Here is a 23,889-nt window from a genome sequence, read left to right on the forward strand (position 1 = left end):
ATGAATTACCGGATAGCCATTTCGCCCTGGTAGACCCTGGTTGAATGAGATGAAATGGTATGACACACATTAACAACACAGTCATGACATATGACATAAAAAGCATGCAGAGTACATTACTGGCAAATTAAAAAGTGCACATCCATAATTTTTTTTGATATGTGATGATATTTCAAGCCAACAGATGAAATCGGTACTACATGGTGAAAAAGGGGGCTTTGACAATGGAAATCATATGTTTTAAATTAAACATTCTAGTTAAGAAGCTACTGACTACTTCTAATGCTCAATGACATTGCCTTTGCTATGAAGAGATCACCCCTATAGACTAAAGGGCAACATGTGGTTAAAGAAAAAAAAAGATTTAGTGCTTAGGCAGTAAGGTCATAAATACATAGGCTACTGCTAGATCATAGGTACCAAAGAAGAAACTTGAGAATGCTATAGCAGAGCATAAAAAAATTGAAAGCCCCAGCCTTTGACTGGTCCCACACATGATACTCAGTAGTCATGTACCAGGAAAATAAACAGAGCGCTGCAGTACCATTTGAAAATACAGCATGCATCTAAACTCTGTGGAATACTGTGTGGGATATACAAATATTTGCTATCTTAAATGAAAAGGATTACCACAGCATTCCAGGTGAAAACAAGAATTGAGTTTGCAACAGTTGCTCCTAGCCATGTGTCTATGAGATTCAAGAAGTGAATTAGCAACAGAAACTACATTTTAAAATGCCTTGTAGCAGCTTAAAACTTTACTGACTTTCAGCAAGATGAAGTACTGTAAGGCAGTTTTGTATGTATAACTTGGAATTTTAAGTCAGACACTTTTTAAGAATAATTCAGCCTTCTGAGCTATTTCAGGTTTGTATTAATATTGTCATGAGCTAGACTTTTTTTTTTTTAAGGGGACCTACAGTGTCAAAGACATTCATAATGAGCCACATAGTGAACTCTTGCTATGTTGTCTTGCTACAGGAAAACCACTTGCATCATGATTTATGGTTATTCTTTCTGTTTCACGGGAAGACTGAAAAAAAAAAAAAAGTTGAGGAAGGCAATGTTTCTTTCAAATAGACTGCACTGTTATGCATTAAGCCTGGCTTTTCATTGATGGCTTGTTAAATGAACTTGCCACTATGAACTCCTGAGAACACGGTCAAAATCTTTCAAGGATAAGTATTATCACTGCTCAGTACATACAGCTTGCACTAAAATCAATAGGTCACAGCAGAAGTTCAGCATATTAATTCACTATTTTCAAGCTGACACTTTCATACCGTATGGTGAACATGGATGGCATGACAAATACCAAATGTTTGAGATTCATGTGTTTACTCCTGTTCTTCAAGTCTGACTTTTGAGCTACCCTGGGAATGTGCCGCAAAACAAACAAACAAAACAAAAAGCTGAGAAACTGTTTTCTTACCAACAAGAGCAGCACGAAAGTCAACCAAGTTACTAAATGGAGCAGTCTTATTTAATATTCGTTTTGCACAAGGACTTACTGGCCTCAGTAACAATTTCACCACAATGAGCCTGTCAGCCCATGTACCTCTGAAGAGCAAGGAGTCTTTACCCCAAGAGTTTGTGACTACTGCAGAGGAAGTTGCTACCCAGTACAAGGCAGAATAACTGAGTCTGGACTTCAGACAACACACTCGCACATTTTTATCCTGTAGCAAAATATTTTTTCCCAAGTTATAAGCAAAACGAGCATAATGTACTTACATGGAATTGTGGTCCAAACTGCTATCTGGAGCGCTGAATGTAAAGCTTTATAGTTTTAGAGACATTTTTCTTAAGGAACTTTCTGACTAAATTATTCGGTTCCAAAATAATTAGTGAGTGTTTATGCTGTGTAAGTATAAATATCAAAATTCCCTCTTGATGATACATGATCAGTTTATCGTGGTGATAACAAAACAGGATCTAACATAGATTTCTCCCTGATTCTGGAAGAACCAACAATGTATCACTGTACTTACAGGAGGTCCTGTGGAGGGGGTAAGGGGGAAAGAGAGGGGGGAAAAAAAGACAAAAAAAAATAAACCGTAAGCTTATGAAGTTTTTAAAGAAAGACACATATAAATAAATCCAAACACAAGGCCTCAGGATTGTAAGCGAACAATGCTGCTAATACACTGTACACATTTTCCCATTCAAGTCCCTTTTGGTTTGGTTGGGCTTTGCAACTTGTAAATACAGCTACTGCTCAAATGCATGCTCTTACCTTACCAAGGAAGCAAATTCTTCAGCTACGGTCATGCAATCTTATGCAAGTTGCTTCTCCATCCACTTCCATGCAATTTCATGCCAGGCCAAAAATACCAGCCATGGACTCATGACTCATTTCGTCAGACTCCACACAAAGCATATGTAACCACATCACTAGTTTCAGTTAGCCACACAGTTGGGCATTTCATCACAGCTTGGATGCAAAGTTGCACCAAGTACCCTTGGCATTTATCCTTGGCATCTAGTCAAGACATACGTGCACCAGCATCTTCCAGCCTTCCACTTTGCCTACAAGGGCAGGTTTCAGTGGCCACCTGACAGTGCTGAACTTTCTTTTCATCACCTTCCTTTCTCAAGGCACACATATAAAATGTTCCCTGTTAAAATGTCACACTTCATGAAGTGATATTTGCACATTTTTTCAATTATTTAGACTCAAAGACTTTTGTATAGCAGTTCTTGGAAACATCATCAAAGGGCTACAAATCAAATCTACTATTTCAGTCTTATTAAGTTGAGCAGCTGCAGCTCCCAAATCAATGGCATTTCATTAGCTTTTATGCCTCTCTCTAATTTCTGAATAAAGTGAAGTGCAAAAGGAGTATAAAACCACAGCAGCTGTACTTGGAGATTGCTTTTAATATTGATAGCCTTTTGTTTTTAACAATGCAGTTTTATTGTCCTGTAACTAAGGCAATTTCTTTATACTGGTAAATATTCTTAAATGGCATTTTAAATTGCAGGTCTGTTTTTAAACAAGAAAGATCAATTTCCTTTGTTAATAGTTTAATGTGTGTTTATTTGAGACATAAAATGAATCAACAAGCATTCTGCAAAGTAATTGCCAGGATCATCTGTAAGACAATCTTTAACCACAGAATTCCCTTCTGTAGCGCAGCACTTTTCTCTGAAGTAAATACTTAATCCAACCTCGAATGGAAACATCAAGGTGATTTATAATAACCTTTGGCAGGGTTTGGTTTCAGTTTTGTGATGCAGGAAAATATGGAAATAGTTTTTAAGAGCCAGATAAATAAACATGTACAAGATTAAGGAGGGCTACATAACGATTTTACAGAGACCAAGCTGATTGGAAGAATTCCCTAACTGGCAAAACACACAATACAGCCAAGGGGATTAGAAATGCTCATTTTCTCCTGCATCAATTCTAGAAAATTCACCTTCACTGAAGACTCAGTCCTGAAACATAATCAAGAGTTCAAATTCCCAGGAAGAGGCACTCAGCATCTCACAATCCTGTCTCAAATGAAATTTCAAGCTCTATGCCAACACTCAGATTTTATTTCTCAACAGCCAGCTCCCTGGTACAGGATAACAAACCACCAAAAGCTTTTCTTATTTACATAACAACTAACTTGCTACTTGTTTCTAGTAAACAGCAATTTCTCTCACACTGAATACTCTATTTGTCACATTATTTCCCTGAACACTGACACTCTTAACATCCTTCTTTCCTTCTCAAACTGTTCGTCTCAAACCAAGCAGGCCTGATGCAATTCTGACTTATAGTATCCCCCCAGCTGCTGACTAACATGGAGTTACTCGGATTTGTGCAAGACTTAGACGACACGGAAATGGTTTGACAATTACCGGTAATGTTGCCAATGGCACCAAGTCAAACATTATTAAGTGTGACTACAAAGTAATGACACTCAAAACCAGATAACTATCTGGAAGGCCAACAGGTATATGCCAAGGGTCACAAATTTCTATAAGAGAAGCTTCAGAACCCTCTTTCAGAGCACACAAGCAATAAAAATAAAGATGAAGGCATGCTGGGTATGCATCCTCCCAAAACCACACAGACATCAAACAGCAATGGATCATACGAAAGTGAAAACTTACCAGTCTCTCCTCTTCTGCCCCGCTTACCTCTTTTCCCTGGAGGACCTGAAAAGAAGATGGTGTGTTGTAACTTTCTTTCTTGAAATTACAACATGTAGAATATTGTTTGTGCTTGGATGTAAAGCTTTAAACAGATTCATTACACATGTGGTGATCATGAATGTGTGTACAAGGCAGTCAGCGAAAGGTCCAGAGACTTGGCTGAGCAAGGGCAACAGATTATCAGAGTAACATTCAGGAAATTGAAGATAAAATGGAGAACAACATCACCCACTACAGGCTCTCAGAAAAAATATCTGGGAGAAGCTGTAGAGGTCACCCAGTTCGTTCTTCTTTCTCAAGGCAAAAGTCAACTACATCAAAAATATTACTGCGACTTCCACAGGCATTTTCCCCCTAGTATTTCACTGTTCTGACGACAAGAACATTTTTCTTTATGTTCAACTTGCTGCACAGAATTACATCAATTCTTCTGCTGTCCACCAGGGACCCCAGCAAAGAAATGATTCCTTTCCTTTCCACAAAAACAAAGCAACATTAACTAACACCAAAGTCTTTGTATTCATTTGAATTGCTACACCATACCATCAATCTTCTTAAACCTATCTTATCACAGAGCATTAAATTTCATTTAGTTATTACCGTATTAAGCAAAATTGGCATGTATTTATTTATAAGAGCACTTCCTCTGGAAAAAAGCATCCAGCCTTTACTTGAAAACATCAAAGAACGATGAAGAAACCATCACCTGGCTCCCCACCCCTCAAACACTAACATTGTATTTGTCGTTAGACACACTTGTCTAAGATGCTGTGCTTCCAGTTTATAATATCTGTTTGCCTTAACACACCAGCTTGGTCCTTGTTTGGTTTTTGCTAAGCAATCCTTTATTAGTCATACTCCTTTTTCCACAAATATTTACATATTACAGTCAGTCTTCTGCAGCCTCTAAAGAAAAATAAAATATTTTTTGTCCCTCATTTCTGCACTTGTCTTCAGACTGCAGCATCCCTAAACTGCAGGCATGAGTGGCACATTCTTCCTTTCTTCTTGGTGTCCCTGACACACTGCTCCTGGAAGCACAAGGAAAGCACACTTTCACTTCTCCTCATACAACTAGGAAGAAAGGCAACAGCTGTGGGGTTGAAACGGGACTGAAATACTGCTGTTAGCATTTCACAGCCACAGGTGAGAACCTCAAACCTACAAGAGAGGCAAGCACATGGGCAAATTTCCAAAAGCAACAAAGCATGTGGGAGCACAGGTACCACTGCTGTGGCTGTGTCACGCGGGTTGCAATAGAAAGTAGGTGCACACGTGGGCTTGTGCAAATAATTAAGGTATAGTCACAGTAGTTATAATATTTTACAAATCATTTGAACCATCATCCCCTTTATTTTAAATGCACATGAATTCTAAACCTCCCCCATTAATATATATTGCAAAGCAATCTGGTTTAAAAGACAAAGATGCTGAAAATATACTTGAGTGATTAGTTTGCCAGGGAAATAAAAGGACAGTTATTAAAACAAAGAAAACAACAAAAACACAAAGGAGAGGAGCAGCTCTTACATTGAAAGTAGAGAGGTTTGCTCCTATCAGAACATTATGTCTCACTAAAATACTTTTTTCTTGTTCTAACAACTACAGTGCTTGCATAACGCAATAAAAGCTTACGGCAACAACATTATAGAAAGCAGGAACAGCATGGGATATTCATTATCATCAGCATACCAACCAGATGAGAATATTTTGCTATTACACGATGGAAAAACAGGAAAAAAATATCATTTCATTGTAGAGAACCTGTACCTTGCTCCTGAAAGTCTCTGGTCTCTGCAAGAGATCTGTATGGAAACGTGTTGCACAGATAACAACCTGTTTCATGTAATAAGTTTCCACACACACTTTTTTTCAACACTTTTTCCAATTCTTAACACTGAAACACATCCCTGCACAGCAGGAGGTTTCCCTGGCTGCCCCTAAGCTGATGAACACAGGCTGGTCACACACATGGACAAGCAGGACAAAACAACAAGGTTCTTGCCCTGGTAATAACCTTTTTATCTTGATGTCTTTCAGCATATAACAACAAATATTCTCAACCTGTTTTGCAGAATACTGTTTCAGCAAAGCTTAGCCATGCTCTAGGTGTGCACTTACACACACATGCACATCTACTACTGAGTTCTTCCTTGAGGAAACAACAGAACTTGAAAACTACAAAACTTCAGCCGCGGACCAGCACGAGGCACTGGAGCCCCAAACAGAAAACCACGTGGGTAACCTCAAGCTGTGGATTTCAGGAAGAAAGGAGGGAGCTTCATCCTGAAAACCAGATTTCTGTAGAGCATTCAAGTGCCAGTTCAGTAGCTGAGAACATTGACGGCTAAGGGGCTCTACCTCTGACACCAAGTGACGATCCTTTCTAAGCCATTATGTCAAGATGACTAGACTCGGATGTGTGCAAACGTTAATCACCAGAAAAACACTTCTTCCTGTATTCCCAAAGTAACCAACAGCACTGAAGCTAGGAAAATCACTCTGGATTTACAGGCACATCCATGAGCTCACTGCACAGCCCCTGACCTCCAGCTCTTCAGGCCAGCCGTACTTGGCAGCTCCTGAGTGACACGAGGCACTTCCCCCTCTCCTGAAAAGCTTTTCTGTTTTTTATTCCTGCACTGTGCAGGGCTCTGTCAAGGCAGCAGCCTTTGTAAACCTTTCAGAAATTGTGAAATGAGAGGTGGATCTTGCCAACTTTTACTGGGTTCGGGGGGCCATTTGAGGAAATTATTTCTCTATATTTATTTTTACCAGTACAGAACAACGTTTTTTAAGCATTTCATCACAGATGGTTCCAGTTCACAGAAACAGCAATGCTGACATTTAAGGCCATCACTAGATGACCTACTACTTCAGAAAGTACACGAGCTTTCATCTTTTCCTGAACAGGCTGCTTTCTAAATCTTAACTGCAAACATCATCTGTTGCTCCAAGAGTTTCCACTTATCAAAACCCAGGGTATTTTGCTATAAATATTAATTTTCCATCTGTCTAGAGTTTTATAACTTTGCAGTAATTGGAGGCTTTGGTGGAGACTCGCTGGGGCAGCAGACGCAGTGAATAAAGTTGTACCAAGCACAATCTCGTTTTACAAGTCCACACATTTTTACAGCTTGCGCAAGATATACAACCTACCATGTAAATGTTCTGAACCTTCTCACCCAGGATAAAAACCTCTCTAGAATATTACCAGAAGTGTCTGTGCTGAACTAAATTTAATCCAGAGTATTTAAGTAGTAGTTTGTGCAAACATATTTTCATATTAAGAAGAAAAAAAAAAGCTTTCAAAAGAAAAACAAAGGTCGAATCTCAGTGGAGTGAGCTGACTTAATAAAGATTAATAATCCTGAGCAATAGGCAAAAGCTAGTTTATAGTAGCAAAGTTTGCCAATACATTGTTTTCTTAAACTCACTAGATTTACTTACAGGGAGTAAAAGAAAAATGCCCAGGGATCGGTTGGTTTTCAATTTTAAATTAGTTAAGCTTCACAATACTAGAAGCTTTTTTTATTCTTCCAAAAACATTTATGAATTTAATTTTTATGAACAGAAAGTTTAGAAATTATTTTTCCTTCAAAATCAAAAATCAGTGCAATCTCTATAAAGAGAATTTTGAAAATTCTTCAATTCTTCAAATTAAATTTGAAAGAAATTAGGGGATTTTTGTTTAAAAAAGCACCAGAGCCAGTGATTTATGAAATCTATCTTCTAAAGCGCTACATGTTAGCTACTCAAAATTTTGTCTATCATACCTTATCTACTCACAATGAATTGTTTAAAAACAAAACAACAACAAAAAATAGACATTAGTACTTTATATTTTAACTGAAACATAAGCAATAAATGTACCAAGTCAATATTAAGGCTGTAGCAAACAATTCTTCCTCACCTCCTTGAACTCATCGAATTAAACAAAAAATTCCTCTCAATGGTCAGTAGAAGTAGCTGTCAGAAAACTACCAATGTTGTACTTCTGAAGAGACCATAGGACAGGAAGAAGAATGTAATTGTTCTCAGGTTTACTGAGACATTTTCAAAAATATTAAGTACAACTATGGTGACATTCATGTCCTGGTAACAGGTTTTCTCATCTTTGCAGTCAGAATTCCCAGATTACAGCAATCCAAGTCAGTAGTGATTGGCACAGACAGATGATTGTCAAATTATTGCTTTGGTCTTGGAGGGGCTGCCTCAATGGGACTTTTCCCTTTTTAATGGTTTGTGCTCTATGTGCACAGGAGTGTCAGAGGTCTACAGTGGTTCTACTATTTTTATGTTGCTGTATGAGTGATAGTTTTTACCGGAGGAAAGCACAGTATAACTGCACATACTCCATGATATACCCTGCCATATATCGAGGTCACATAGATCAACCACACCAGCTAAGAAATGTTGGAAACAGAGGAACAGATAACATACAGCTTGCCTACATCAAGCTTTGTCTCTATAATTCTCCTGATCTGAAAAAGAATAATCCTATACTGTGGAGATATCTTCAATAATAGAAGTTATGCTATATCAGTCAAGTCCTTCAAAGAAAATCTATAAATTTGTCTATAGAACTATGGGTAGTACAAAAACATTGTTGCACCGACACCACCTTCATTCTCTCACTTATTATCTATTTACAGCAAAGAAATCCAGCATAAACAAAGCAGCAGAGACTAAAGAGAAAAAAGATTCAGTGGACGAGACCTGCATTTCCTTAATAAGTACCTGCCAGGTATGACAAAATGTCTTGCCATTCAGTCATCAGCTAATCTGGAAGTCAAGCTCATCCTAATTACGCAGGGAAGTACACTGACATTATCAAAGGAAAAGGATTTGGCCATCTCAGGTGATACCAAACTAACAGGTACTCACTGACAGTGCAAGTATGAGCTCCTACACCAAATCAGTGAACCAGCCGACGGATAACAAAGGAGTTCAAAATCCTGTTCCCTGTGTTACTGATGCTCACATCTCCTGACATACATGTAGTTAAAGATAATGAGTATTCCATGTGCACAGGAAAATATGTTCCTGGCTATTTCAAAGGACATCTATTTTGCATGTATTTTACAGCAACATAAGAACTTGGCTGTCAAGTCAAGTCAGGAAAAAAAAAAAATAAAACGGCCCAATTACATTTTCAGTATAAATCCTGAGCAACTTTGCTGACATTAGTAAAATTACTTCAGTATCATTAGGCCTGAGACTACAAACCTTGCTGCAATCATGTGTTTATAATATCTAGAAGCCAACCAATCCACTCCTTGTAGTCCAACTGCAACACTGGCAAAATGACAGCTGGTGGTTGCGTTTCTCCCTCTCTTACCCTTGCTGCTCACATCCTGCCACTTGAACAGTTTTGGGCTACAGAAAACAGGACTGTGGCATCCCCACCAGCTGAGCTCTCCTCCAACAGACACCTGGGCAACATGAGTTTTGGCAGAGACATTCGCAGCCCTTCCTCACAGCACTGCCATCAATTCCAGCCTAACTAGGGAAGAACGGGGAGGATTTCAATCTCATGAGCATGGTCTTACTCACAAACACTGCATGGATCTGTTCCAGCCTACTTCATTGGCCTTTTTGCTCTTCCCTTTTTTCTCAGCTTTTTAAGCTCATGTAACATTTGGACTCTTCTTTCCTGCCACTCCGCATAACCATCCCACCTGCCGCGTCCATCTTCTGCTTTGTACCTCAGCCTGTCTGGGACAGCCTGCCCAAATTTCCTACCTCATAAAATCATCTGTTCCCTTTCAGCCTCAGCTGGATAAATAGCATTCATTGTTTCACACACAGTACATCTTCTTTTTGGCTCACCATGAAACATCAGTGCATTGCAGGGCTTGGATAGGTGTCAGACGCTATTACACAACTTGGCTGAGGAGATGCCAAAATCAGTCTATCTGATCCACAGCAGAGAAATCTGACCTCTCTAGGTCAGATTATTATTATTATTTTTTAACCACTTAGAGGTGTCTAGCCTAGCATTGTTTTGCTAGTATCAGACACTACTGAGAGAGCCGAAAGGATCCCATGACCACCACCTGCAAGATAGCCAGAACTGAACATACACATATACATTTCCTCTTTCTTTCTCTGGTAGTTAAACACGTTTGAAGCATGAAAAGTAACGTTCCTTCCAAAAACTCTGTCATCATTCAGTATTATCATTCTGAACCAATTTTATAACCATAGCAATGTCTACTGTTTTTTTTTCCCCCTAGCCTTTTAAAATCGTTGGTCCAAGAAACCATGTGTGACACTAAATCACCGTGTATAACCTACTTTAAGTATTCTCACCAACAATATTTACTTTCTTCTAAAATCACAGACATCTGCAACATTATGAGACCAAGATACATACTATCCAGCTTCTTGATGTTGTTTTGCTATTTAACATATTTTTATATTCTCTTGTTTTACTCTTTGTAAGGTAGACAGACCGTATATTTTCAACACTTTCATCTGAAATGTCTTCATAACATAAACTATTCTTATTATTACCTTTTACTAAGCTTCCTCTGATCCTGTAGCCACTGTGTTAGCACAAGGCTGAAACACTTCATGCTTCAGCCCAAGCCCTGAACTCTGACATGAACACAACTCCCGCAGGAGGAATGCTACTCCATAAGAGCTGCTCTACACCAGAAGCTAGCAGCTGGAGATGAAAGGAGCCTGATGCTGTCTTTCTTGCAGAGACTGGCAAGGAGCACCTCCCAGTCCTCCTGTTCTCAAGCACTTCCCCAAGAGCAGGTCCTCTTTCTATAGAGCTGCTTGTGTGCAGAATTTGTTTGCAAAATTTCTCTAAGGATAGCTCAATTTAAATCTGCAAAGCTCATTCCATTTCATCTCACCACCTAATAATACACAGGCAAAAAAGGAAATCAAAGGAAAAAAAATCTTAAGAGTTAATTTCTTAAATTTAAAAGTAGAAGATAAGCATTTACAAGCAAAATGCACATAAAATTCAGTTCTTGGCTACGGATAACCCCTGGGCACCCTTTCTAGTTTTCTCTCTACCCTAGAAGCCCAAAGATGCTTTCCTTCCCTAGGAGCTGTGGAGAGGGCTCCCCAGCAGCCCTGCTTTTTGAGCACTCTCAAATCACCACCTAACTTCCATTTTGACCTCCCTCCACCCACACTCCTTACAGGTTTATATTTCTGACACAAGCATGCTTTCCCCACTTATTCCTACCCTGACCCAGGCAGGCGGGGTGCCTGGAGTCAGCCATTCCCTCCCCAGCTCACCGGCGGTGGGGTAGGGGGAAGCTGCCTGTAGCTTTGCAAATGCTGCTGGTGTTGCTCCCTGGGGCAAGAGGCTCGAGTGCTTAAGGGATATTTCCTCTTTTAGTTGCACTGCTGGCCACCAGCTCCCAGCCCAATCTGCAGATTGAACTCATTAATCACTACATAAAACCCCAGTTAACCTTAGCTTCTCTGAAAGCCATGATCTAAGGTGGGTTACCTACTTTCTGCAGGCATCACACGTGATCTTAATAATACAGGCAACAGATGTGAGAACATGTTGCTCTGCCTAAAAGCTTTCCTCACAACTAGTTTGCATTTTTATTCCCCTTCACCTTTTTTTTTTTTTTTTTAATTATTCTTGTTTTAATGCTCTACACAAGCGACTGGCATTCCAGCAAAAGTGGCACCACTATCCTACCAAACAGACCTCCACTATCCTACTGAACAGACCTACCGACTGTTTTGCATTACTCTGCATCCCCATGTGCTCTAACATGTTGCCCCATCCTTTGCCACAGCTGTACTTCTAGGAGTGCCATCAGTGACCTATTCACAAAAATAACACAAAGCTTTACTGAATTACAGGGTGAATGCATTAGTCCCCAAGTTTAATCACACTGACATTTTTTCTTTTCCATTCAGTAGGAGGAAGACTGAGGTAGGAGACATTGCTGCTTACAGGACCTCTTTTTAGGAAGATTTATCAATCCCTAAACTCTGCACCTTTCACAGGTTACACCACCACCACCAAAGTGCTGTGGCAGAATATGTTTAGCTGATGGTACTTAAAATGCTGTCAAAGGTCACCATGTACACTTATGTGATAACTAACAAAATGATTCACCTCAGATCATAGCTTGTGTGTCCAGCTACAAGCTGGAATTATGATCTATCTTGCCAGAGAGTTTGAAATAGTTCGCAGTGGCCTGGGCTGGAACTGTTTGCTGATTCTTGCAGACTAAACTTCAGTGGTGAGACCAGTAAACTATTTTAATGAACATATAACACTTCATGCACACATGGTCATCTTTGCAAACACAGAAATAGCTGCTATCACCTGGCTGACAAATATTGCTGAGGGACAGCTGAAGTATGTAGGGATAGCTATTCTATACCAGCAAGGCATGAAAGTCTTCTCATCATTTCAACTTGCCATTCCATTGTATTATTATCATGCCATATCAATAGTTGGCCCTATGATGCAAAAAACATTTGTTGGAGAGAGAAAAACTCTGAAGCTAAATTTCATTTAACTTTTTCAAGTATTAATGTAGATGAAATAAGGCATCAGAATTAAATTCTTTCCCCTCAGAATTTGAATTTCCGTTAGGAACAGATTTAGATACTTTCTGAGGACAGTATGGTTGTTTAACTATGAAGTACGAATGTAATTGTATAAAAGCAAAAGCTTCAGAATTAAGAGCTCCTAAAAACTAATCCTGCGTCCATCTTCAGGAATACACTTCATATCTCAGCAACAGGAGTTCTACCATAGGAAAATGGCCAGCAATTATAGCATGATAACATCAGAAAGTACAACCTTTCTCAAACACAGTGCTAAAACTTTGGCTATGTGGCACTTTCAATGCAATGGCAAGTCAGTGAATTAGATGGACAACAGCTGGAGGAAAATCCCTCTCAAGCACCCACCCACCCATTAGATGGCCCCTCCATACTTGTGGGAGATGCACCATGGGCTTGGTGCTTTGGAGCAGTTGTGGTGAGCCACGGGGCTCACCTCAATGCACACATCAGCTGCACTCAGTGTTTGAAAATGATGGTTCTTCAGAGGCTAATCACTTTGTGAACTTGGAGCATCTTTTTCCCCAAAAAAGACAATAGCAGAGGCAAATAAGAAGATTAAAAAAAAAGCAGCCGGGATATCTCAATCTTTCACTTCAAATTATGGCTACAAAGGCAAAGCTAGAATTTAATTTTTTGTTCTTAAACAGCTGGCTCTGTTTAAAAAAAAAGAAACACCAATAGACTGTGGTTTATTTTTGGCAAAAAGATGCCTCTGAAAACTGAGTCTCACAATGGCAAGGGAGATGCAGTGCCAACAATGGTATGTCACCTCTCACAAACCCTTATCACCATCCATCGATCATGTTATTTTCGCTGGCAGTAATGAAAGTAAAAGTACCTAAGGATCAATAATGGTATGGGGGCAGATTACTCTAAAAGCTCATCATGGCTTGGGAGTTTTGCTACATCTTTAGTGAGTACCGGTTTAGATCAATACAAACATTTTTGAAAATCTCACATAAAGTGGTGTTTAAGAGTTACCACTTGAAATATCAGACAGTGATCTGAAACCAAAGTATGACATTCTGCTATAATTTTTTCACAGTACTGCTACCACACATACAGAAACAGTAATTTCTGGAACACAGAACCACATTTTTAAATAGATCTAACCCAAATTTTTCATCTGAAAGTACTAATAACACTGTCTTTAGCTTCATTAACAGGAGATAAAAAATATCATTTTATGAACTATGTATATGACATTGAAGATGTTACTGTATTACCATACATTTTCTATATATTTAATCTGCATTTGAAACAAACAGTGTAAGTGTAAATTTCTTACCAAGAATATTTGTTCACAAGTCATATCTGAGCCAAATACACATTTAAGTTACTACATCACTTTCAGGTTTAAAGTCTCTTGTAAACCTGTAGTGGTCTACCTTGACTTAGTTGCAAGCTACTAATTTTTTCCAGATTTTCTGGTCTTCCTTGTCAGCTCAAGAGCAAGCCTAAAATCTGAAGTATTGTCACAAACAATTAATACTTCCACCAAATAATTTGTCATATCATTTTAATTTGATTCTTAAAATTTTCTCCTGCTAAGTCACTAAACAGGTTTTCTAGATTTTTAAAGATGTGGAAAAACAACAACATATTCAGTTAAAACCCTAAAATATAAATGAAACAAATATTTAATATCTTAAACTATCTCCACTTACATTGTGGAGTCCAGGTGTCTCCTCTTTCTACAGATTTGATCTGCATGCTTAACTTTTAAGCCATGATTGACAAGACTTTCGTGATTATGATGACAGATTAAAGTGTTCATTGAATTTAGAGGGTTTTTATTTCAGTTGTGACAGTAGTGCACTGGGAGACAATGAAATACAATACCAGAGGATTAAAGGCAGCACATAACTAGTCAGGCACTGGTACTGCAATCATCTTGGTCTAACCCACACATGTTGATCACCCATTTAAACTTAAAACCCTACCCTGAGCACAGCATATTCCTTTCAGTCTTACTCACGTGCCTCCTCTCATTTCTAATATAATAAATATATCATCTGACGAGGAGCTTAATGACAGCTGCAGAAGTTAGTTCTAATTACAAAAAATAATAAGTGGCTTTAAAAGGTTCAATAAGTCTCTATTGCGTAACAGCACCAAAGCAGCACAATTCTTGCTTACGAACAGAAGTAAATAAATAAATAGAGTGCCACTGTTGCCCTACTCCACAAATCCAAGTATCACTGCTTCAACTGGAGAATCTGTAAGAGCACCTCCTCTACTGATGTGCCGTTCATTTACAAAAAGGGAAAACAACAAACTAAACTCACACGCTTCCAAAATAGCTTGTTTGGATTAGCGCAGTAGGGACACAACTGCAAAAGAGCAAGAAGTAATAAAAGGAAGTAACTCACTCACTTTGGTTTACATCTTACAGCTGCCTGTGCACTTTTGCTGTGATACTGGCTCTGGTTCCTAGGGAGACACATATCCAACCTGACAGACAGCAGTAAAATATTTTTATTATCCTGGGCTACATTCTGCTCCTTAGCATCCACTATTTCAACAACATACCTGCCTGAAAAAAAAAAAAAAAGTACTGCAAAATCAAGTCTTCAAAGAAAGTACAATCTGTCTTCATCGTATCTCCTATTTTAAACACTCTCATGAGACCATGCTCAGTGTGCCTTGGATCCACTGGACATTACTCCAGGTTGAGATGTGAGTGCGCTGTGTAATCACAACAAAACAGGCTTCAACAGATGCCAAAACAATTAGGAGTTGTGTTTTTCTTGCTATAGATGTCTCTTTCAAAACGTAACAGAACAACCAAAGAAAGTTGTAATAGGTCAGATTAAAGATTAAAGAATTGATGGATGAGGGTTTAGGTGTATACAATTGTATAGTGGCTTGCTTCATTATATGTTTCCAATTATGTTGTGTCTTTCTTTTTTTTTTTTTTTTTAATAAAAATGTAAAGCTTAGTACATGACCCACATTTTGAGAGCTCACAGAAAGCTGCATGGGAGAAAGGATGCTCTCAGCTGCTTCTCTGTGACCAGCTGTACCTTCAGTAGCTTGGAAACCATCCAATGCTGTAACTTTGTCAGCCAACTGTAACCCCATGTTGAACTTAAAGAACTTAATCCACTCTATTATTGCCTTTTCACAGGTGGAACCTGTGCCCTTTTCTTTTATCAAGGTCTGTCTCGTGACATAATAGAGACTCCAAAAATCTAATGACTGTTCACATTATTTTATATAGATCATTCTTTACCCATACAAAGAAAATGGACTAGCAGAACAAATAAGAAACAAAAATCCATCTCTAGCAAAGCACATGGAGTTGATCTATCGTTTTAGACTGCCAGACACACAAATATACATTCAGAGCTGAGTATGTGCACAAAAGATCTTTCTACCTCAAGACAATTCCAGAGGGCCTTATCAGCTCTGACTGAGGTAAATCCTCCCCTGGAGCTATGGGACTTGGGCAAGTGCTGAATAAAAACCAAGCATCCTGATATTTGGCTTAGACTCAAAGGGAAAACAGTAACGGATATTCTTCATAACATAATACAAAGCTAACTGTCATCTAACATACAGTAATTTACACATGTAACTGTGTAAATATGAGTTAAAATATCCTCACTCACCAGAATTACCCACCCTCCTATCATTTATACTTGAAGATTTAGCTGCAAAAACTTTACTTACAGTATTTTTCAGAGAATGAAATAAAGAGATTAGCAGATTTTTTACATACCTACCACAAGCAGAGTCATAGCTAATTAGATTGGTATATAAATCAATCAAGTTAAATTGTGTCCATGCAGGAGTTATGGAAGAAATGCACCTGACTCAACAGGGCAAGCTCCTGTGGCTTTCCATCTGCAAAATGCAACTGTAGCTTTCCACAACTAGTACGTGGCAATAACATCTGGAATAAAATTACAGTACTGGGGAACAAGCCTGGAAACAGAGAAATGTTAACTTTTTGCTTTTTTTCTACAATCTAAGTTGCAAGGAGCCTGGCACGTTCAGTGTGAAGAGTTACCGAAAATCTGCCTCTGAGCATCACAGTACAACCTTCAGGGAGATGACCGTAATGGAAGACCATTCTTTGGACAGATATTTGAGCAAGAGTTACATCACCAACCTGCCCAGATGTGACATATTCAAGGTGTCACAGACTGAATAAACCACTTTATACAAACATCTTTTTTAGTGAAACAGGGCAGATGACTTAACACTGCCTCAACAGAACGGGATGTTGAAAAGCATTAAGCTCTGTATTACACCTAAAGTGCTGTCCAGAGTTAATAAATTTACATGGTGCTGTGCTTAAATATCCTGAAAGCAAAATTTACGGGAAGCTAAACATTAGCACTTTGCTATGACTAAGTGTTGCATGTTTCCAGAGGCAGGGAAAAGTTATATTCATAACATAATGGAAAGTTATAGTCATAACCCCCATCAAGGTTAAACATTAATAAAAAGCATCTTTTAAATTTTAATCTAAACCTCAGGGACTGTGTCTCCGAGTCAGGAAATGAGAGGGTTAAATAGGGCTAAGAAGTCTGGTCATGCTCCTGCTGGTGTCAGTGTGCCATCCTAGTAAGGGCCACAGACCTTTGGAAAGTGTTCATTAAAAGAGCCACACGTCTGCAGAGCACTCAGGCAGAGATTTAAAAAAAAAAAAAAAAAAAAGAGTTTACAGCTCTACTTAGATACCAAAAGCAGTGATATGAACTCATACGTTCCTGAACAAAACACTAACTTGGCAACCATGTTTGGAACAAGTTGCAGTTTGCGTACAAACCTACTTGGCAAGCCAGGCAATGCGGTGTTGGAATAATCTCTTCTGGATAAAGGCAGAGACGAGCCCTGTGGTGTCAGTCATGGGAAGGCATGCTGGGGTCTGGCAGGCTTTCTGAGATGATAATACAAGGTCATAATCATCTGCTGAACACCGAAGCCCAAACATCACTTTGGAATTAAGGCCACGATATCAAGCCCTGACTAAAGGGACACTAATGCAATCAGCAAAAGCCTATCCAGGCTGAGAAGAGACTGCAAAGCCACCTGTTTGCTGTGGCCTTTCAGATACAGCCTTAAACCAAGCAATACTAGAGTGCATGTGCATACCCGTAGAGAAACACACAGACTTCCCCCAAACAGCGAGCTTTAGCAGACCCGGAAGAGGTGGCCCCTTCCTGTGGGCCACACAACCCAACCCTGGATGTGTTGCAAATATAACAGACCAAGTAGAGCAAATATAGCCACATAATTACAAAGTTTAGCCAGTCAGTACAACACAGAAAGAATTTCAAAGAGGAGTTTTGTTGTTGTCATTTGCAACTCCTTACTTATGCATTTACACGACTTGGTGAGAGCAAACAATTCAAGTTACCCAAGATCACATTATACTCAGAAAACACAAATTTCATTAATACTGAAGGTGTCTCAAGTCTCTGCTAGAGGCAAGAGGCCTGAACATATTTAATTGAATTAGACAACAAATACAAATCAAACTGAAGTCAAGAACTGTCTAAACAACTTGATATTAGAACATTGTATGCATACAAAATAAAGGCAGATCTTTAGCCATTTATTTTATATACACATCTTTTTGAAAGATAGTATTAATTCCTACACAAAAGATCATCCACTTAGGTACTGCTGCATCGCCAAATTGCTTTATAACAGAAGTAGACACAAAGGAAGAACACCTCCAAATGCCAGAATCTATGGTGTTGAAAGCTGTATTACGTTCAAGCATTTCTGGATGAGGATAAATGGGAAGACAAAAATCTGCAGCAGAGTCAATAGAGGCAGCCCATTCACCTTTACGCTCTTAAAAAGCTTGCTGAGTTTACCACAGAAAGAGAACTTTGACAGCCTGCTGCTGAGTAATGTAGCTATTACCTATTAAAAGAACCATTTGGAAAGGAACAGGAGGGAGAAGATAAGCTTTCTACCTTTTGGGTCTTGATTGCTTACAGAAACGTCATCAATGACAGAAAAAGTCCAGATTTCAGTTCTTTCCTCTTCGTAGTCTTTAATATCATTGCTGTTAGTTTGTTCAGCAGGTCTCCCTCTTCTCATTGCCACAACAGTCAAAGAAAATGATTGTCCCTCCACTTATGGAGCAATCAGTAAATGTACCCACCATATGAAGATCCAACTTTTTATCATTCACGCTACTAGATGCTACTATTTTCCCTCTTCTACAATATAACCAAATATAAACAAACTTTTCTCTAAAAACATACCAAAAACACCTACGAAGACAATAGCCCAAGGGGAAAAAACAAAACAAAACAAAAACATTGCTGTTTGGTTCAGAAGGTCTCCAAGCCAAGTTTCTTTCAGGATTATAAACTTGGTACTCTTCTTGGCCTTGCCTGAAGCCTGTCTGGAATGACCACAGACAGGGCACGGCCCCTGCTGAGCCTCAGCTCCCCCAGTTTTGAAATAAAGATAAGGTAAGGAAGAAACAGGGTTGATAAGGGCCAGCTATGATTCAACATCTAATTCCCTCCAGTCTATTCAACAAAAGCTTTTTACATCGAGATTAGCAGAATGTAAACCCTTCTCTCCTCCTCCCAAGCCACAAACTTTAACACCAGGTACCAAATATACATTTAGTACACAGGCTGTTATTGTTTCCTCTGCAAAGCACTTGAGATCTCTGGGTGAAAACACCTAAGAGCCAGTTACCAGTGCCACACTATTACTGTTGGTACCATTAGTACACTGCCCATCTTAAATAATACTGAATTAACATTCCAGGGTAAAACAAAACAACTTTCACCAATCAATACATAAAAGTCATGTAAACTGAAAATGCTTATCTTGGATATATACAAGAAAATATTGCCACAATCAGCTCGTAATAAGTAGTTGCCTCATTTGTCAGATCCCATCATGAGTAGCAACAACTTCTAAGTTCCTCTGAAGAGTTTGGCTATAGATGTTATGGCCAGAGAGTCACTGAAGTCTTCATCACAAGCCTTATCAGAAAGCATACATCCTGACATTTTTACGACAGAGCATGCAATGTACATCAATAATTGAGGAAGAACAGCTCACAGTGGTAAAGCTTTTAGAAAACAGATTATTACTTCTGCTTGCAGAAGGAAGATTGAATATGCAAAACAGTTTGCTAGCACTAGTGAAATAGCAGGCGCTTTGCTACCGTGGAGCTTTTGGAAATCTTCTTGTCCTTATCATCTTGTGTTAATAAAGATTTTCACAGCAGGACCAGCAGGTGATTAATGAAATTACCTTCCAAAGTCTTCAAAGTTGTATAAACAATTCTAAGATTTTGTTAGTGATGTCTCTCAGTTCTCCCAAACAGTGAATCTATCACATGGAAAGTAGAGAGAAGTACTTAGTTATCAATGGCACCCAAGTTATTTGCTCAGTATGCTATGTAAAATCTTCTTCACTGAGTTCTTCATTCATTGCAGAGAGCTGAAGTGACTCTAACAGAATCCTTGCCCCTTTTTGTTCTGCAGTAAGAAATTCAGCACCAGAGAGACAGAACAGGGTAAAAAAGCTCTATACTACTGTAGTCCGAAGTACTCATTCAATTACACTGATAGTGCTGGAGTTTGTCTATTCCTCCCTCTTCCTGCAATCTAAATACCCCCCACAGCCTCCTGCACAAACTCCTGATACTTGAAATCAGTCTCAGTTTTCAACTGAGGCTTCAAGCTAACTAAACTCTAGGCTTCAAAACCTAAACAGAACACGTATCAAAAATGGTACTTAGTTCAGAATCTTCCTGCAGGTATGAGCATTTTAAAATCTTTTCAGTATCTCTGTTATCTTTACCCTAATCTGCTATTTTCATCTTCTCAGGAGTTGTACATTCCTTTGGTTTCTTTTGAGAACTTATGTGCTCAGGATCACCTCACCAGTGAAAAATGCAATTACAGATGAGCCCTTAACATTACACCTATTCAGTTTTCTCTTGAAGTAACACATACTACCAATATAAAAAAAGACCTTGATCCACTAAGTATTTACAATTACTGTACTTCGTACATGAAGATAGATACGTTATTTACCATCAGTTCTTATAGTACCTATCTACCGTAAAGTTTTCACCAAGTAACACTACAAAGGATTGAGTCCACTTTTTATTTTCTAATGCAGATTGACTCTACTTCCTCTAATGTCCTAACTATTACATTAGGGAAGAGAAGAAATGTTCTGTATTCACAAATCATAACAAGCTGTCTCTGAAACATGCATTTAATAGGATTATTATGCATGAGAATAATATTTACATTGCAATGTTTATTACTGTTTCTGGCAGTGCAAGGTCAACACATATACATCTACAGCATTCATAATATTCACATACTACACTAGGTTCCAATCCTGTAAATCCTTTTCTCATGCCAGTACTATACATCTGCACATTAAGATGCATAATTTCTATTCTACTGCAGCAGCCAACACAGCATCCTGAAGTGTTTTAGGTCCAATCTCATGCCAACAGGATTAAGAAATAAACTCAAAAACTGGTATTCAATGGATCTAAACAAAAACCTCAAAGACAACAAATCAGAGAAGCGGTCTGTACAGGACCATCAGTCTTCTGTCTTCAAAATGATAATATTTTGAAGACATTTTTCAATTACTTGAAGGTCAAGACTTCTCAAAACTCACCACTGTTAATAATAGGAACCATTTACCAAACACTGCAAGATCCTTAAAGCATCACGTATAAACATCATGTATGCCAGAGCAATAGCTTGTATCGACCCAGATAGCGATGGTATGTTTTCACATCAGTGACTTTAACATTATCGCTACAGGAGGCCTGAATGTTTTCTTAATAGTAAGCTATCTTCTTCAGGAGCCCGTGCCAATTCAACAATAGTCATGTGCAAACTTGCAGACTGGGATTTTGTTTCTGTCTAAAGCAATGAACTCTAAAGACATCTGCAGCTGGGCATAGTGCCCAAGCTGGTACAATTACAATGCTGTGCCAGCTTCTCATTGTTTAGAGTGATGGATTTCATATCTGTCCATGTTATCTTGCTGGAGTCAACAGCAATTTTTCTTGGAAGCAAGTTGGAATGGCAGAAGCCTTTGCCAATTTCCAAGTGCAGCAGTGTGTTTCTATAGCCTTTTTCATAGGTAACATTATATAGCAATTTATATTGTGTACCCTGCCAGCACTTTATCCTGAACAGGTGCTCAGCAAGCTTTCAGACTATTAGAGTGCAACCAATGTGAGAAAATCAAGGCACGAGCAAGTCAGCCTTCTCCACAGGACAGCAGCAGTAGCATGCCAGCAGACTGGCACGTGAAGTTGAAGAGCCCTTCTGTAGGATCCCGCCCCATTTATTCCATCAAGGATCATATGTTTTATGGACAAGGGCAAACACCTTTTAAGCTTTGAAACAACAGACCAAATCCTAGCTCGGCACTAGTTTTCAGTTGTATTCACAACTAAGAGAAGCTTTTTGGCTTCTTCCGAATATCTTGCTGATATTCAGCCAGCACAGAATGCAGTATGATCCAAGGTGTTTTCCCAAGGCTTATTCTAGTAACACTAATAAAACACATACCTTTGGTAGCGTGAATAAAATAGAACTGCTCATTTACATATTTGAACTTACAGGCTTTGTAAAAAGGTTTGCAACACTTCATACAGTGGGGAAAAATACTAAATATTAAGTGTATGGTTGAAATGTATAGCGTCTTGTCTGGCTGGCAAAGCAGCAGTAACAACCAATGCAGAATTCTCTAGAAATCATTGCTGGATAGAAAGCAAAAAAAAACAATCTCCTCTCTGCTTCCCATCCTCATGCAAATGCTTCTGCTTAGAACATAATTCACGATGGGACGCTTCATAAATACTGATACTGTACCAAATGTACTTAATACTTTATCTACTGTACTTGTAAATTCACTCTGAAGAAGATAGAAGCATAAATGATTGTGCAAAAAGTAGATGCAACCATTAAAAAAAAAAAAAAAGCAACTGAAGTAACCTTATACAAATTATTTATTAGAAATAAATATATACAGGCAGCTACGAACAGCTTTGAAATGTTATTCCAAATGTGAGTGCGAAGCTGCCTGTATGTGGAAAAGCCATAAAGGGGAACTGCCCACTACAGAGCCTGCTCACAGGGACACACTGAAATTGCCTTAAAGTCTCTGGTTCCCAGAGAGACCAAAGGCTGCGTCCTCTGTCTTTGCAAAGGCCTGCAGAGAGCAGTACTAAGGAGTCCTGAAAACTGCTAAGCACACGTATGTGGGCTGCCTTCAAGCAACATTCACTGCAGACTTACTGCAAAATGTACTGGTAGTATAAACCGAACCCAGGATATCCTGAACACAAGACATTTCCAGATTCATCATCCATCTGTGTTACATGATTCTGGGCTGCAAAACCTTCCCAGGTCCCAGTGGCTCAGCATTAAATAGGTACCACAATCCCAAACTCTGGGTGATGCTAACTGCGATGTGTGTAAGGCAGCTAGAGATGGTTGACCAACATGCTGTAAAAGAGCAAACTACTACACTTCCATCATCATCTGCTACTCTGTGCTTGGGAATCCAGTTTTAGCAAAGCAAGTTGTACAGAAAGTCACAATATCTTCATGGACCTTTTAAGGAGCCAGTTAAAAGTCTCACCAAAACTTCTCAGGCGTCTACAGGGCATTATCTGTGTGCCACAAACAGAATCAATAACAGGTCCAGTGGCACAGTACGTTGCATTGTATTGGGCAGCAGGGGTTGAGGCAAGAAAAGGGTTATCAGACAGTGAGTAATGGGACACCTGCTGTCACCTATAGTCTGTTTTGAAGCCAGGCTATACAGTTTCATCACTGACAGCACCAGAGTGTGAGTAATGCTGCAGGCCAAACAGGGACCTGTCTGTCGGCCTCCCAGTGTTCGGACAAAATGTCCTGAGAAGCTGATGTAGTAGCAACATTCAAGAAATGCAAGAATCATGGTTGGATCCCAGCCACTCTGCAATGGCATTAGTGATTCACGCTGTGGGCATTATTCTTGAATTCTATGAAACCTTTCACTGCATGAGAGTCACATACATGGAGTCAATATGGCCTCTTGGGACTACACAAAACATTCCTCCCTTTTAAAACCTTTCAGCACCGAGAAGAATTTGAACTGATATATCTAAATTGGAGCCTGAGGGCAGACAAGAGTACTGCAAAG

At 39.0% G+C, this 23,889-nt stretch overlaps 1 protein-coding gene across 14 annotated transcripts in view; it reads right to left on the reverse strand.

The window, feature by feature from the left end:
* Positions 1–23,889, reverse strand: part of COL25A1 (collagen type XXV alpha 1 chain) — a 304,146-nt gene that overhangs the window by 147,706 nt on the left and 132,551 nt on the right. For all 14 annotated transcript variants that reach the window (XM_068681940.1, XM_068681944.1, XM_068681947.1 and 11 more), the window contains exon 3: positions 10–4,152. The gene's annotated coding sequence lies outside the window, so the exon portion shown is untranslated. The remainder of the gene's footprint in view (positions 1–9; positions 4,153–23,889) is intronic.

The sequence above is a fragment of the Anas acuta genome, chromosome 4 (assembly GCF_963932015.1).
Source record: "Anas acuta chromosome 4, bAnaAcu1.1, whole genome shotgun sequence".
NCBI classification, from domain to species: Eukaryota; Metazoa; Chordata; class Aves; order Anseriformes; family Anatidae; genus Anas; species Anas acuta.